This window comes from Arachis hypogaea, chromosome 5 (assembly GCF_003086295.3).
Source record: "Arachis hypogaea cultivar Tifrunner chromosome 5, arahy.Tifrunner.gnm2.J5K5, whole genome shotgun sequence".
NCBI classification, from domain to species: Eukaryota; Viridiplantae; Streptophyta; class Magnoliopsida; order Fabales; family Fabaceae; genus Arachis; species Arachis hypogaea.
Genome location: NC_092040.1, coordinates 79,843,765 through 79,862,245, shown reverse-complemented (window position 1 = coordinate 79,862,245; position 18,481 = coordinate 79,843,765).

Sequence of the window (18,481 nt, the reverse complement as noted above, 5' to 3'; positions counted from 1 at the left end):
AATCAGTTGATCTAAGTGACCGGGTTTTAAAATACCCCTTAGAATTTACTCATCCAAGCATATCTTAGCACAAGAACACCACAGGCATATGTCCTAGGGTCCAAGCTATTGGTGTCCAACCTTTATTCTTTGTTTTTCTTGCCACTTTGGCTTTTTCTTCTTCCTTTTCTTTCTGTTTTTGTTCTCAAGGGCTTTTTCTTTATTGATGAGAGTCTTTATAACAGCAAGCTAACTTACACTTTAATGAAAATGATATTATGCAGCAGTTATTTCATGAGTTATGCATTTAATCAAACACATATACCACCATTAACTTCTATTCTTACTTATGCAACATTGGATATTTCTCTTTTCAATTCTAACAATTCTCTTTTATTCAAGCATGTGGGAAACAAAACAAAATTTAACTAAGTGATGGATAACAAACAACATGCAGATCTAGCATACTTAATCAACAATTTCACTTGCAACTAGATAAACACTTTAGCAAGGCATACAATGGTTTCCAGATTCAAAACATTTCACAGCAGCAAGGATTAAGTTTAGATACAACCTTCGAAGTTGCAGCCCTTTGATTCTTCCTTCTGTTGTGCTCTCTTTGAGTTAAGATGCATAATATCTTCAATTGTTGACTTATGTCCTGCATAATTCTCAAAGTTGCTTGCTTCTCAAGCCCTTAATTGCATGGTCAGTATGCATAAACTGAGTGTGGCTCTTGGATTTATTTTTGTGTGGGAACACCAAACTTAATTGTTTGCTACTGCCTCTTATGCAACAATTTAACCATATGTGAAACCTTGTGTTCTTGCTAAAGGTTAATGAAATTAAAGCTAGAAAGCAATTAAACAATTGAATAATGTGTTTGGTTGCTTGGAGCTAGAATTTTGTAAAAAGTGAGAATGATTTTTAAATGACATTTTTGGTGGAACACCAAACTTAGAATCTTTCATTCTCCCTTAAATTGTTTTGGTGTGTAACACCAAACTTAGCTCCTTGCAATCCATATCAATCATTCAACATTTTTATTGAAAAAGCTATGAAAAGAAAACTACCTCAGGTTGGGTTGCCTCCCAACAAGCGCTCTTTTATTGTCACTAGCTTGACATCTTCTATTTTCGCTTCAAGGAGGATTTAGGTTCTGAACCTTTTTTTCCTTGTTCCATTGTCCTCCTAGGTATAATTTTGCTCTATGACCATTTGATGTAAACCGACTCTTTGTTGCTTCATCTAGCAATTCAATACTCCCATAAGGAAAGACCTTAGTTACCAAATATGGACCAGTCCACTTAGACTTAAGCTTTCCAGGGAATATCTTGAGTCGTGAGTTGTACAAGAGTACTTGTTGTCCAGGTTTGAATTCTTTCTTCAAAATCTTCCTGTCATGCAATCTCTTGGCTTTTTCCTTGTATATCTTGGTATTTTTATATGCTTCTAGCCTAAACTCATCCAGCTCATTTAGCTGCAACAACCTTTTCTCCCCTGCTGCTTCAAAATCAAGATTTAGAAGTTTAGTTGCCCAAAAGGCTTTGTGTTCAAGCTCTACAGGGAGATGACAAGATTTGCCATATAACAGCTGAAAGGGGGACTTCCCAATAGGAGTTTTGAAAGCTGTTCTGTATGCCCAAAGTGCATCTTCCAATTTCCTAGCCCAATCCTTTCTTGTGCTGCCTACTGTTTTCTCTAGGATTTTCTTCAGTTCCCTGTTTGCTAATTCAGCCTGCCCATTAGTCTGAGGGTGATATGGTGTGGCCACTTTATGAATAACTCCATATTTATGAAGAAGTTTCTCCATTTGTTTGTTACAAAAATGACCACCACCATCACTGATGAGACCCTTGGGTACTCCATATCTAGTAAAGATGTGCTTCTTTAGGAATTGAAGGACAATTTGTGCATCACAGGTAGTTGTGGCTATGGCTTCCACCCACTTTGAAACATACTCCACTGCTACCAAGATATATCTGAAAGAATAAGAAGGAGGAAAGGGTCCCATGAAATCAATGCCCCATAGATTAAACAATTCTACTTCCAAAATGAAGTTCTGCGGCATCTCATTCCTTCTTGTTAATCCTCCTGCTCTCTGGCATTCATTACATTGGTGGACAAACTCTCTGGCATCTTTGAAGATAGTTGGCCAATAGAAACCACTTTGCAATATCTTTGCAGCTGTTCTTTCTGGACCAAAATGTCCACCATAAGCTGAGCCATGGCAATGCCATAATATATCTCTTATTTCACTTTCAGGGACACATCTCCTAATTATTCCATCAGAACATCTTTTGAACAGATAAGGTTCATCCCACAAGAACTTCCTTGCTTCATTGATTAGTTTCTTCACTTGTTGCTTAATGAATTCTTGAGGTATCTTCCTCCCCACTTTGTAGTTTGCTATATCAGCAAACCATGGTGTTTGTTGGATCAGCATAAGATGTTCATCTGGGAAGCTTTCATTCACAGGTTGTGAGGCCTTTTGAATTGTTTCTTGTGGCAGCCTTGACAAATGATCAGCAACTTGGTTTTCAGTGCCTTTCCTGTCCCTTACCTCAATGTCAAATTCTTGTAGGAGTAAAATCCACCTGATAAGTCTTGGTTTAGCATCCTGCTTTGACATCAAATACTTGAGGGCGGCATGATCAGTATAAACCACAATTTTAGATCCTATCAAGTACGATCTAAACTTATCAAATGCATAGACTACAGCTAACAATTCCTTCTCTGTGGTAGTGTAATTTTTTTGAGCCTCATTCAATACTTTACTTGCATAATATATGACATGATGCATGTTTCCCTTCTTTTGTCCAAGTACAGCACCAATTGCAATATCACTTGCATCACACATGAGTTCAAACGGTAAGTTCCAATCCGGGGGTGTGATAATTGGTGCTGTTGTGAGTTTATATTTTAAAGTTTCAAAGGCATGCTGGAAATTTTCATCAAAAACAAAAGGTTTATCAATCATTAACAGGTTACTCAAAGGTTTGGCTATTTTAGAAAAATCTTTGATAAATCTTCTATAAAATCCTACATGCCCCAAGAAACTTCTAACAGATTTCACATTAGTTGGTGGAGGGAGCTTTTCTATTATTTCCACTTTTGCCTTGTCAACCTCTATCCCTTTTCTTGAAACTTTATGACCAAGAACAATCCCCTCAGGCACCATGAAATGGCACTTCTCCCAGTTCAAAACCAAATTAGTTTCTTGGCACTGTTTCAAAACAAGGGTTAGATGGTTTAGGCAAGTATTGAAATTATCACCAAAAATAGAGAAGTCATCCATGAAAACCTCTAAAAAGTTTTCAACCATATCTGAGAAAATGGAGAGCATACACCTTTGAAAAGTGGCTGGGGCATTGCATAATCCGAATGGCATTCTTCTATAAGCAAAAACTCCAACTGGGCATGTGAATGAAGTCTTTTCTTGGTCCTTTGGATCTACCACTATCTGATTATACCCAGAATAGCCATCCAGGAAGCAATAATAAGCATGGCCAGCCAACCTTTCAAGCATCTGATCAATGAAAGGAAGTGGGAAGTGATCTTTGCGTGTGGCATCATTCAGCCTTCTATAGTCAATACACATCCTCCATCCCGTCACAGTTCTTGTGGAAATGAGTTCACTCCTCTCGTTAATAATGACTGTCATCCCACCTTTCTTTGGTACCACTTGGACTGGGCTTATCCATGAGCTATCGGAAATAGGATATATGATTCCTGCATTCCATAATTTCATTACTTCCTTCTGGATGACTTCCTTCATTGCAGGATTTAGTCTTCTCTGAGGTTGAATTACTGCTTTGGAATTATCCTCCAAAAGAATTTTATGCATACATATTGTAGGGCTAATGCCTTTCAGATCATCAATGGTCCATCCTAAAGCATTCTTGTGAGCTCTGAGAACATCAAGAAGCTCTCCTTCTTCTTTCTTTGTCAGGGATGAATTAATAATCACTGGGAAGCTCTCTGAAGTGCCAAGAAATGCATATTTGAGATGAGAAGGTAATGGCTTCAGTTCTTGCTTTTGCACTTCTCCTTTCTTGTTTGGTTCCACCTCTTTGTCTATGGAAATTTCAGCTGCGTGTTCTTCTATTGTTTCCTGATTGTCTTTTTCTTGCTCATGCTGATTAGTATCTAACATTTCTTCCACCAGGCTCTCTATCATATCCACTCTCAAATGATCTTCCTGCTCAGGGGGGTGTTGCATTGACTTAAAAACATTTATGATCATTTGCTCATTGTGTACTCTGAAAATCATTTCTCCTTTTTCCACATCTATGATGGCTCTTGCAGTTGCTAGAAATGGTCTTCCCAATATGATTGAATTGTTTCCTTCCTCATCAATATCTAGGATTACAAAGTCCGCATGGAAGATAAATTCTCCAACCTTTACTAGCAAATTTTCTACAATTCCATTTGGTGTCTTGATTGATCTGTCGGCCATGACTAGTGACATCATGGTGGGTTTGAGTTCTTTTATGGCCAGCTTCCTTATCATGGATAAGGGCATTAAGTTGATACTAGCTCCAAGATCACAGAGAGCTTTGTCCAAGGCTAGTTTGCCTATGGTGCATGACACTACAAAACTCCCTGGATCTTTAAGCTTTGGTGGAATTCCTTTTTGGAGCACGGCGCTACATTTCTCACTGAGCATTACCGTTTCCTTTTCATTCCAATCTCTCTTTTTATTGATGAGCTCCTTCAAAAAGTTGGCATACAGAGGCATTTGCTCCAATGCCTCAGCTAAAGGTATGTTGATTTCCAGTTTCTTGAAAGTCTCTAGGAATTTAGAAAAGTGTCGGTCCTTTGTCTCCTTATGGAATCTTTGAGGATAAGGCAGTGGGGGTGTCAAGCTTTTCTCCCCTTGAAGTTGTTTTGGAATTGGTTCTTCCATGATCTTCTTTCCTTTCTTCAGACTTTGTGGTCTATCTTCTTTTTCTTGAAGTTGATTCTGAGGTTGATTGCTTGCTGTTGCATCTTCATCATTGGCTACCTCTTTTTCAACCTGTTTCTCGTCACTCTCCTTAGGCTTCTTGGTGGCTTCTTCATCTTTCAGCAGTATTTTTCCACTCCTCAACTGTATTGCCTTGCATTCCTCTTTTGGGTTAGGAATGGTGTCACTTGGTAGTGAGCTTGATGGTTTTTCAACAGAAATTTGTTTGGAGATTTGCCCAATTTGCCTTTCTAAGTTCTTCATGGAAGCTTCTTGGTTCTTTGTTGTTAATTCTTGGTTTTTCATCATCTTTTCCAAGAGCATTTCTAGATTAGTGATCCTTTGAGAATCTTGTGAGATTGATTGGTTTTGGGGTGTTGATGGATGATGATAAGTGTTTTGGTTTGCTGGGTGGTTATTGGGTGGATAATGGTTAGAGTTGGGGTAATTATTTTGTGGTTTTTTGTATATGTTTTGGTTAGTGTTTGGCTGGTTGTTGTTTGTATTTTTCCAATTGTTTTGTGTTGAGTTCCTTTGCCATGGCTGTTGGCTTTGATTGTGGTTGTCTCCCCATCTGAGGTTGGGACGGTTCTTCCAAGAAGGATTGTAAGTATCTCCATATACTTCATTAGTTCCAGGATTTTGGTTGTGCATGTATTGGACTTGCTCTTGTTGTTGCTCCTCTTGAATTTCTTCATTTTTCCCCCAAGTAGTTGATGGTTGGCTTGTGGCATTTACTGATGCAACTTGCAAGCCATCAATCCTTTTGGCCATTTGCTCAAATTATTGTTGAATTTGCTGCTGCATTATCTTGTTCTGAGCTCGAATTGAATCCACTCCTTCCAACTTCATTACTCCTCTTCTTTGTGATGGTTGGCGTTGTCTTTGATGAGCAAAGAAATATTGGTTGTTAGCCACCATATCAATGAGGTTTTGAGCTTCCTCTGTAGTTTTCATGAGTTGTAGAGAGCCTCCAGCTGAATGATCAAGTGCTTCTTGAGCCTTAAGAGTGAGCCCCTCATAGAAGTTCTGCAGCTTGTCCCACTCAGTGAACATCTCTGGTGGACATTTCCTCAATAGTGCCTTATATCTTTCCCATGCTTCATATAAATTTTCAGCCTCCATTTGAGTGAATGTCTGCACCTCAGTCTTCAATCTTATGATCCTTTGAGGGGGATAAAATTTGGCAAGGAACTTGCTTACCAAGTCATCCCACGTGTTGATGCTCTCCTTTGGAAATGTCTCTAGCCATTGAGTAGCTTTGTCTCTGAGAGAAAATGGAAAGAGCAACAACTTGTAGCTGTTAGGAGGCACACCATTGGTTTTCACAGTATCACAGATCCTCAAGAAGGTAGATAAGTGTTGATTTGGGTCCTCCAATGGCCCTCCTCCAAAAGAACAGTTGTTTTGAACCAAAGTGATGAGTTGTGGCTTTAGTTCAAAATTGTTTGCATTGACATTAGGAGTAAGAATGCTACTTCCACAGTGTCTAGCATTTGCAAATGTGTATGAAGCCAGGACTCTTCTTTGTTATTGATTATTGTTGGCCCCTCCTCCTGGTTGATTGAGATTTGATGGATCTCCTTCCATTTCTTGGAATTCCTCCTCATATTCTTCCTCTCCAATAACGTTCTTCCCTCTTTCAGCTCTTCTTATTCTTCGAAGAGTTCTTTGGTCAATTTCAGAGAGGATAGGGGAAGATCTTCCTGTACCTGACATACAAACACACAACAATAAACACACAGATCCAGAAAACCAATGAAACTTCAATCTGTAGCTAGAATGAAGTTTTAGTTAGTTTAAGCAAAAATTCAAACAGTTAGTGTGTTAGCCAAAATTAAAACAACAGAAAAGAAAAAAAGTGCTTGATCTAGATCTCCACTTCACTTAATCATTGTCAATCTATTTCAATCCCCGGCAACGGCGCCAAAAGCTTGATGTGTGGAAAGCGATCCAACACAAAACTCACCGGCAAGTGTACCGGGTCGCATCAAGTAATAATAACTCACATGAGTGAGGTCGATCCCACAGAGATTGAAGGATTGAGCAATTTTAGTTTAGTGGTTGATTTAGTCAAGCAGATCAAATATTGGTTGAGTGGTTTATCTTTAACAGAAGTTAAATTGCTTGGAATGTAAAGGGAGATGGGAGAATTGTAGTAAATTAAAGAACAGGAAAGTAAATTTGCTGAATCTTAAAGAACAAGAAATTAAATGACTGAAACTTAAAATGCAAGAAATGTAAATTGCAGTAACTTAAATTGCAAGAAATGTAAATTGCTTGAATGGAAAAGGGAATTAAGGATTGGGAATTCAGAATTCCAGCAAGAGAAAGTAGATTGCAACAATTAATAAAGTAGAAGACGAATTGGAATAAACTAAAATTCAAATAGAAAATGAAATTAAATTGCAGAGGTTCAAAGAAGAACCAACAAGGAAAATGGGATCTCAGGTCTCAAGAGACTAGAAAGCAAAGTCTAGATCTCAATTGCCTTCCCAGATCCAAGTTCACAAAGCAATTAACAAGAAATTGAAGGAGAAGCAGTAAAGGAAATTGAAATTAAACTCAATTATGCAGAAAGGAATTAAAGAGATTTTGAATGGAGATTGAGACAGAATTTCCTCAATTCTTCACACCCAAAACTCAAAACAAGAAAATTAAAAATGCCCAAGTAAGAACGAGGAAGAAGAGAGATCAATTCTCCTCCCCAATTCTCTGAAATCTCAGTGGAGTCACCAAGAGAAGTTCCCAAGTGCAAAAATAAAATTCAAAGCTCAAAAGAAAGATCAAAGTTCAAAAGTAAAGCCAAAGGGTTTTAATTACATCAAACTATCTCCTATTTATACACTTTCTATTCTTGGATCTTGGGATTTGGATGGGCTTTTGATTTGGTGAAGAAATGAATTTTATTGGATTTTTAATCCAATTTTAGCCCATGAAGAATTAGCTCCCAGGAGGCTGCCCTGCCATTGTGGAGGGCAGGGCAGGATTTGATGCGTGCGGCCTTGGTGCGAGCGTGGCGTGCGAGCTTGGTGCGCAGGATGCTGCCCTGCCCTCGCGGAGGGCAGGGCAGGAAATTCTGGTGCGCCAGTTTGGTGCCTGTGCGCGCTGCTGGTGCTGCCGAATGATGCCCTTGGTGCGCCAGGTTGGTGCGCTGGCCGTGCCACAACAAAATGCTGCCCTGCCCTCGCGGAGGGCAGGGCAGTGTTTCCAAATTGAAGTCCCGTGTTCGAGACTTGGCCGATACACACGCTACCCATTTTCCTTGGCTTTCTTGGCACCATAATGAGGCCTAGTTCCTTGCTTCTTCATTGTTCCGTGTTCGACTCTTGTGGCAAGTGTTCCGAGGGTTACCTGAAACGTGGAGCTCGGTCGTCTGGAGAGGCCCGAGGTTGGGGGTCAGGGACCCGAGCTCGATATGCAGAGTGGTTGGTGGTTGTACCTGCAATGACACTCCGATGCTTAAGTTAGCATGGGGCCAAGCAGATATGTGTAGAATGTGGAATGAATGCCATACCTGGGTGCTCCAGTGTATTTATAGTAGTTGGCCGTGATCTTCCCTGGATAAGATATTCTTATCTTATCTTATCTTTGGGACATTTATCTCTATCTTTGTGGAACCCCCTTTTCTAGGCCTTTTTGGCCTTTAGGTTTTTGGGCTGCGTTCCTTTTTGATGGGCCTTCTCTGCTTTATTGTCCGAGGTCCGACCTGTAGGCGTGAGCCTTAGGACGAGGTCGGACCTTTTATGAAGTTGCCGAGTTGGAGGAGCCCGGTCAGGGTATGAACAGCAAGCATTGGTAGGCTTTTTCCTTTGATTTATTTTCCATGAAGGCCCGATACTGCCCTTGTGGAGGGCAGGGCAAGGTTTTGCTCTTCTTTGATCCAAGACACAATTTTGTGCTCTGCCCTTGTCGTGGGCAGGGCAGAGTTGCCTCATCAAGCCTTGTTCCCTTATGTTGCCCTCCTAGAGGGTAGTGTGCCCTTATGGAGGGCAATACTTGCTCTCTCCTTTATGCGCCACGCCTTTTTCTCCTTTGGCCACACTTTCTTAGGCCACGCTTTCTCTTTTCTTCTTTTCTTTACCTACAATCAACCAAAATAACCACTCAAAGTATCACTAAATTCACAAGGCTTATAAATCAATTAAAAATCAATTAAATTCAGCTTAAACCTTATGAGTTAACATTAATTTCATGGTGGTTGTTTGATTTAAAGAAGTTATGCATTTTCATTCCAAATCACTTACTTAGGATGCAAGAAAGTGCATAAAGACTAATAAAACAAGTTAAATTAGCTTGAAAAATGGGTATATGATGACTTGTCATCACACATCACCTTCTTCAATCCATGAACATGTGTTTGACAACCACCTCCATTCTACATCAGATTGAATGAGTATCTCTTAGATTCCTTAACCAGAATCTTCGTGGTATAAGCTAGAATTGATGGCGGCATTCATGAGAATCCGGAAAGTCTAAACCTTGTCTGTGGTATTCCGAGTAGGATTCTGGGATTGGATGACTGTGACAAACTTCATACTCGCGAGTGTTGGGCGTGATGACAAACACAAAAGAATCAATGGATTCTATTCCGACATGATCGAGAACCAACAGCTGATTAGCCATGCTGTGACAGAGCATTTGGACCATTTTCACTGAGAAGATGGGAAGTAGCCATTGACAACGGTGACACCCTACATAGAGCTTGCCATGGAAGGAACTTTGCACTTTTGCATGAGTTGAATATTACATTACAGGAATTCAGAAGACAAAGCATCTCCAAAACTCCAACATATTTTCCATTATTGCACAACAAGTAATTATTTCACGCCCTTTTATTTTTTTTAGTTATCCAAACTGATAATTATAATTGATCTCCTGACTAAGAATAATAAAATAAACATAGCTTGTTTCAAACCAACAATCTCCATGGGATTTGACCCTTACTCACGTAAGGTATTACTTAGACGACCCAGTGCACTTGCTGGTTAGTTGTGCGGATTGCAAAAGTGTGATTGCAATTTCGTGCACCAGAAAGCAAAATGTAACTTAATTGCAATAGCTAGAGGAAAAGTTAAAGATCTCAGGGGTGGAGGAGACTAGAAAACGAGTCTAGATCTCAAGTCCTTCCTTGATCCAACAAGAAAATAATTGCAGAGAAGTAAAAGATAGATTGTAGAAGAAGTAGAGATGAAAACAGTAAAGAAAACTTAGATCCAAACCACAATTCCTTGAATTATGCAGAAAAGTAAACAGAAAGAGATCTCAAGGTGAGATTGAAATAGAATTTCTTCAATTCTCTACCCAAGATTCAAAACAAAGATGAAGAGAGTAGAGGCAAGAACAAGAAGAAGAGAATTCAATTCTCTCCTTAATTCCCAAACCTCCAAAGCTAGAAAATAAAATTGCAAATTCAAAAGTAAGCAAGAAAGGTCCTCTCTAACTCAAACTAACTTCTATTTATACACTTCCTATTTTTGGATTTTAGAATTTGGAGTAGGCTTTTTAATTTGGTGAAGAATTGAATTAAATTAGAATTTTGGTTGAATTTTTGGGCTATGGGTCACACTCCTAGGATCAATCTCGGTTAATGCAAGAGCGGTGCTTTGGTGTTGCTTGTGTGTTGCACACCAAGCCTTCCCTGGCCGTGTCAAGTGCACATTCCTTCTTGTGACAAGGGAGTAACGCTCAGCTCTTGACAAGAGCTGAGCTTGCTCCTTGTCTTTAGTGAGGGTCAAGGTTGGAGTCATTGGGAAAGCATGTGCTGCCCATTTTTTTCTTGGCACATGAGTAGCGCCTAATGCCTTGCTTCCTTCAGGTACTTAGTTCAAATCCAGGGAGTGCAAACAAGCCAATTTTTGCTTGTTTTTCTTGCAAAGTAGCACTACAAGTGAAAAATGCTTACTTACAAAACCATGCAATTCCACTCCAAATTACTTACTTACAATGCAAGAAAGTGCATAAAACCTAATGAAACAAGTGAAAAATGCTTGTAAAGCTAGCATATGATGACTTGTCATCAAGTTCTCTTGCACTTTAGATTCAGCAATTTAAATTCCTTGCACTTTAAGCTTCAGTCATTTACCTTTCTTGCAATTTGAGTTTCAACTCTTTTGCTTTTTTGCACTTTTAAGTTTCTGTAATTTACTTCTACACTTTTAATTCACTGCAATTTACCTTCTGCTAGTTCAATTTCACTCAATTCAACACTGTTAGCTTGACTAGGCTAATCACCTCACTAAAGTTTCTTGATCCATCAATCCCTGTGGGATCGACCTCACTCTTGTGAGTTATTACTACTTGATGCGACCCGGTACACTTGCCGGTGAGTTTGTGTGGAATCACTTTTCCCTTATCAAAGGTGCTTGGTAAAAATGGGCTTGTGAGCACGGTTGATTGTTGTGTTGAAGATAAGGTTCATAAGCATATGGTGGTGGTACTTGATTATCACAAAAAGAGTCACCATAGCCATTGAATTAACATGCATTAGGATGTGAATTATACCTATAATTGCCCGGAGGTTGTTGCCAATAGGAGTGATCAATTCCTTGAGGCTCCTCCCATCTTTGATGGTTCCATCCTTGATACATGTTGTCATTAAAGTCCACATTTCCTACAATACAATTAGAGCCAAACTCATAGCAAAAGTGAGAATTCATAGTGGAAAAATAAAATAAAACTAACAAAAACTAGAAAACAAGCAAAAGACAAGCCTATTCACAATATTCACATATATACAATAACCAATAACATAACACCGTTGCAAGTTCCCCGGCAACGGCGCCATTTTGATGAGTGGATTTTTGATGGTATAGAATTTCACTAATGAAATCTCGTTGTAAAGTATAGTTTCTAAGCCAACAATAATCCCTTCATACAAAAATTTTGTTTGTCACAAGTACAAACCCCTAATAATCCTAATAACCAAAGTATTTAAACCTCGGGTCGTCTTTCAAAGGAATTGCAGGGTAGTGTTCTTGTTATTGGTTTGTATATTTTGGGGTTTTGGATGAGAAACATGAAAAATAAATGACAATGAAATTATAATGCTAAAACGGTCTTGGCAAGGAATCACTAACCACAACATGATAATTGCAAGGATCAATCCCACTAAATTGTCCTCTAACTAATAGTAAAGGAAAGTTAAGTGAGCTATGTCAATCCAAGTCCATAAGTCCTAGCTTCCCACTAATTGAATTAGTGAGAACTAGAGTTAATGGCTATCAATCATCAATTACTTGAACATTAGTAACTCAAGAGTTCCTAAGTTACCTTCCTAAGCCAAGAGCATAAAATTCTACTCTAACATCTTCTCAAGCATTTTGACAAACACTTGGAAGGTATAAAAGGAAAACATAGTGAATTGATAACAAGAATAGAATCTAACAACAATATTGCAAAGAATTAACAACAACAATCAAAAGGAACACAATTGACATGAATTACACCTCAAATTGCATTAAAAGAAAATAAAAGGCACTGATGAGCGGATAATTTATACGCTTTTTGGCATTGTTTTTAGTATGTTTTTAGTATATTTTAGTTAGTTTTTATTATATTTTTATTAGTTTTTATTTAAAATTCACTTTTCTGGACTTTACTATCAGTTTGTGTGTTTTTCTGTGATTTCAGGTATTTTCTGGCTGTAATTGAGGGACCTAAGCAAAAATCTGATTCAGAGGCTGAAAAAGGACTGCAGATGCTGTTAGATTCTGACCTCCCTGCACTCGAAGTGGATTTTCTGGAGCTACAGAAACCCAATTGGTGCGCTCTCAATTGCATTGGAAAGTAGACATCCTGGGCTTTCCCGAAATATATAATAGTTTATACTTTGCCCAAGAATTGATGGCCCAAATTAGCGTTCCAAATCAGCTTCAGAATTCCCAGCGTTTAACGCCGGAACTGGCACAAAAGCTGGCGTTTAACTCCAGAAAAAGTCTCTACACATGAAAGCTTCAATGCTCAGCCCAAGCACACACCAAGTGGACCCCGGAAGTGGATTTTTACATCATTTACTCATTCTTGTAAACCCTAGGTCACTAGTTCACCATAAATAGGACTTTTTGCTATTGTATCTGTACCTCATGACACATTACACGTTTCTTATTGTATCTTCTACGGCATGAGTCTCTAAACCCCATGGTTGGGGGTGAGGAGCTTTGTTGTGTCTTGATGAATTAATGCAATCACTACTGTTTTTCATTCAATCACGCTTGCTTCTATTCTAAGATATCACTTGTTCGTCAACTTGATGAATATGATGATCCGTGACACTCATCATCATTCTCAACTATGAACGTGTGCCTGACAACCACCTCCGTTCTACTTTAGATTGAGTGAATATCTCTTGGATTCCTTAATCAGAATCTTTGTGGTATACGCTAGAATTGATGGCGGCATTCAAGAGAATCCGGAAGGTCTAAACCTTGTCTGTGGTATTCTGAGTAGGATTCAAGGAATGAATGACTGTGACGAGATTCAAACTTCTGAGGGCTGGGCATTAGTGACAGACGCAAAAGAATCACTGGATTCTATTCCAACCTGATTGAGAACCGACAGATGATTAGCCGTGCTGTGACAGAGCGCGTTGAACATTTTCACTGAGAGGATGGGAGGTAGCCATTGACAACAGTGAAACCCTACATACAGCTTGCCATGGAAGGAGTGATGAGCGGATAATTTATACGCTTTTTGGCATTGTTTTTAGTATATTTTTAGTATGATCTAGTTAGTTTTTAGTATATTTTTATTAGTTTTTAGTTAAAATTCACTTTTCTGGACTTTACTATGAGTTTGTGTGTTTTTCTGTGATTTCAGGTATTTTCTGGCTGAAATTGAGGGACCTGAGCAAAAATCTAATTCAGAGACTAAAAAGGACTGCAGATGCTGTTGGATTCTGACCTCCCTGCACTCGAAGTGGATTTTCTGGAGCTACAGAAGCCCAATTGGCGCGCTCTTAACGGCGTTGGAAAGTAGACATCCTGGGCTTTCCAGCAATATATGATAGTCCATACTTTGCCCAAGATTTGATGGCCCAAATCGGCGTTCAAAGTCACCCTCAGAAATCCCAGCGTTAAACGCTGGAACTGGCACCCAAATGGGAGTTAAACGCCCAAACTGGCACTAAAGCTGGCGTTTAACTCCAAGAAGAGTCTCTACACGAAAATGCTTCATTGCTCAGCCCAAGCACACACCAAGTGGGACCGGAAGTGGATTTTTATGTCTTTTACTCATCTCTGTACACCCTAGGCTACTAGTTTTCTATAAGTAGGACCTTTTACTATTGTATTGAGACATCGGGATAGCTATCTTCATTTTTATGCTATCTTAGATCATTGGGAGGCTGGCCATTCGGCCATGCCTAGACCTTGTTCTTATGTATTTTCAACGGTGGAGTTTCTACACACCATAGATTAAGGTGTGGAGCTCTGCTGTACCTCGAGTATTAATGCAATTACTATTATTCTTCCATTCAATTCCGCTTGTTCTTGTTCTAATATATCACTTGTTCTTCAACTTGATGAATGTGATGATCCGTGACACTCATCATCATTCTCACTTATGAACGTGTGACTGACAACCACCTCCGTTCTACCTTCGACTGAGTGAATATCTCTTGGATTCCTGATTGCACGATGCATGGTTGATCGCCTGACAACCGAGTGCTCGTCTGACAAACGAGCCAGCCATTCCGTGTGATCAGAGTCTTCGTGGTATAGGCGAGAACTGATGGCGGCATTCAAGAGAATCCGGAAGGTCTAACCTTGTCTGTGGTATTCTGAGTAGGATTCAATGATTGAATGACTGTGACGTGCTTCAAACTCCTAGCAGGCGGGGCGTTAGTGACAGACGCAAAAGAATCGATGGATTCTATTCCGGCCTGACCGAGAACCGACAGCTGATTACCCCATGCTGTGACAGAGCATAGGCAAACGTTTTCACTGAGAGGATGGGAGGTAGCCATTGACAACGGTGAAACCCTACATGAGCTTGCCATGGAAAAGAGTAAGAAGGATTGGATGAAGACAGTAGGAAAGCAGAGAGACAGAAGGGAAGGCATCTTCATGCGCTTATCTGAAGTTCCTACCAATGAATTACATAAGTATCTCTATCTTTATCTTATTGTTTATTTTCGTTCATCACTATATCCATTTGAGTTTGCCTGACTAAGATTTACAAGATGACCATAGCTTGCTTCAATACTAACAATCTCCGTGGGATCGACCCTTACTCGCGTAAGGTTTATTACTTGGACGACCCAGTGCACTTGCTGGTTAGTTGTGCGAAGTTGTGTAATGCCATGGTACTGAGCTACCAAGTTTTTGGGGTTCATGACCGGGGATTATGAGAGTTGTGAAAAGTATTGTTCACAATTTCGCGCACCAAGGAGCCTTGCGTGCATGAAGAAGAAGACAGTAGGAAAGCAGAGATTCAGAAGATAGAGCATCTCCAAAACCTCAACATGTTCTCCATTACTGCAAAACAAGTATTTCTTTCATGTTCTTTTACTTTTCACAATTAACCCTGAGAATTATTGATATCCTGACTAAGAGTTACAAGATAACCATAGCTTGCTTCAAGCCGACAATCTCCGTGAGATCGACCCTTACTCACGTAAGGTATTACTTGGACGACCTAGTGCACTTGCTGGTTAGTTGTGCGGAATTGCAAAAGTGTGATTGCAATTTCGTGCACCAAGTTTTTGGCGCCGTTGCCGGGGATTGTTCGAGTTTGGACAGCTGACGGTTTATCTTGTTGCTTAGATTAGGAATATTTTATTTTTGTTGGTTTAGAGTCTTTTATTTAAGTTTAGTTTCATATTTTAAGTTTGGTGTCAATTGCATGCTTTTATTTTCTTTTAAATTTTTCGAATTTGCATGTTCCTAGTCCTTTCTTGATCTTTAAAAATTCTAAGTTTGGTGTCTCCCTTGTGTTTTCCTTTAAGTTTTCTAAAATTTGTGTTTGATTTTCTAAAAATTTTAAGTTTGGTGTCTTTTGTTCTTTTATTCACTTAAAAATTTTTCAAAAATTTGTTCTTGGTGTTCATCTTAATCTTCAAAGTGTTCTTGGTGTTCATCTTGACATTCAAAGTTTTCTTGTTTGTTCTCTTTGTTTTGATCTAAAATTTCTAAGTTTAGTGTCGATTTGTTATTTTTCTCTTCCTTCATTAAATTTTAAAAAATCAAAAAAATATCTTTCCCTTATTTTACTCCTAATTTTTTAAATTTTGCATTAATTTAGTCAAAGATTTTCAAAATCATATCTTTTTTTTAGTCAAGTCAAAATTCTAATTTCAAAAATTGATCTTTTCAAATCTTTTTCAAAAATCAGATCTTTTTAATTTCTTCAATCATTTTTTTATTTGCAATCATATCTTCTCAATCATATCTTTTTCAAAATAATTTTCAATCATATCTTTTTAATTGCTAATTCCAAAATATTTTTAATTAACTAATTAATTTAGCTTTCAATTTGCTTGGATTTTATTCTCTTTTGGTTTTCAAATTTTTATTTATTTATTTTATTCGGTTACTCTTAATTAAAATATATATATATATAATAATAATAAAATAAAATAATATCCACATCATCTCCCTTTCTCCATCATGGACGTAAGTGGAATTGAGCAGTCCAAAAGGACTCTGGGGTCATATGCTAACCCCATTACAGCTGCATATAGGAGTAGTATCTGTATACCTCCCATTAAAGCAAGCAGCTTTGAGCTAAATCCTCAACTCATTATCATGGTGGAGCAAAATTGCCAGTATTCCGGTCTTCCACAGGAAGAACCCACTGAGTTTCTGGCACAGTTCTTACAAATTGCTGACATAGTACATGATAAAGAAGTGGATCAGGATGTCTACAGATTGTTACTGTTTCCATTTGCTGTAAAAGATCAAGCTAAGAGGTGGTTGAATAACCAACCCACAGCAAGCATAAAAACATGGAAACAGTTATCAGACAAATTCCTGAATCAATTTTACCCTCCAAAAAGGATGACACAGCTAAGGCTGGACATCCAAGGCTTTAAACAAGAGGATAATGAATCCCTTTATAATGCCTGGGAGTGGTATAGAGGTATGCTAAGGAAATGCCCCTCTGAAATATTTTCAGAGTGGGTACAGTTAGACATCTTCTATTATAGGCTTACAGAAAAAGCTCAGATGTCTTTAGACCACTCAGCTGGTGGATCTATACACATGAGGAAGACGATTGAAGATGCTCAAGAGCTCATAGATACAGTTGCTAGAAATTAACATCTATACTCAAGCAGTGAGTCCTCTATAAAAGAAGAAGCCATGGCAGTAACTACTGAACCTGACCCTCAAGAACAGATGGTTGAGCTTAATCAACAATTACTCCTTATGACAAAACAATTAGCAGAATTTAAAGAGATGCTCCAAGACACTAAAAATGCTAACAAGAATATGGAAGCACAATTGAATCAGACAAGACAACAACTATCTAAACAGATAACAGAAGAATGCCAAGCTGTTAAATTAAGGAGTGGGAAGATATTGAATGTATCAACTCAAAGCAGCAGAAAGCTAAGCAAGGAACAATTGACAGAGGATGACCAACCAACTACCCAAAATCCCTCTGAGGACAGTAAGAGCCCAGAGAGGAATGATTCTGGCGTTCAAACGCCAGAAAAGGGTAAGAAAGTGGCGTTAAACACCCAATGGGTAGCCAATTCTAGCGTTCAAACGCCAGAAAAGGGTTGCAATCTGGCATTAAACGCCCAAAAAGCACCCAATCCTGGCATTCAAACGCCACAAAGGGGTCAGACACTTGCAAGTGCTGGTAACACTACAAGAAAACACGTCTTTTGCCACGCTTTTAAAGCGTGGCAAAAAGCTGAAAAAAGCGTGGCGATAGCTTTTCGCCACGCTTTTTGAGCTATCGCCACGCTTTCGAAAGGGTGGCCTATCAAAGGGTGGCAGTTGCTCTATCGCCACGCTTTTTGCAGTCTATTGCCACGCTTTTTGTTTGCCACGCCTTTTTACAGACGGCCACTTGGAAAAGCGTGGCTGTAGGTGGGAAATACAGCCACGCTTTAAAAGTGAGGCGATAGGTAGAGATATGGCCACGCTGTAAAAGCGTGGCGATAGGGCAGATCTGGCCACACTGTAAAAGCGTAGCGATAGGTGGAGATACAGCCACGCTTTTAAAGCGTGGCAATAGGAAGAGATATGGCCAAGCTTTTAAAGCGTAGCCATAGCAAAATATACAACCACGCTTTAAAAGCGTGGCGAAAGCCTTGTTAAATTAAAAAAAAATTCTTTCCCTTACTTGATCTTCATTGCTACACTATAAATTTTCAATCCTTTTTTATTACCAAACCTACAAATATAGTATACAATTTTTATTACAAGACAAATCAAACAATAATTAGTGAGATATATAATTTACTATAATTGTTTTATACATTATAAAACTATTACTCAAATACAAAATAAATCTCGAGTTCAAATTCCAAAACTAAAAATCGAAGAAAAATACAGAAACAATACAAGTTAGAACTGCTCATAATATATCAAATTACACTAATAG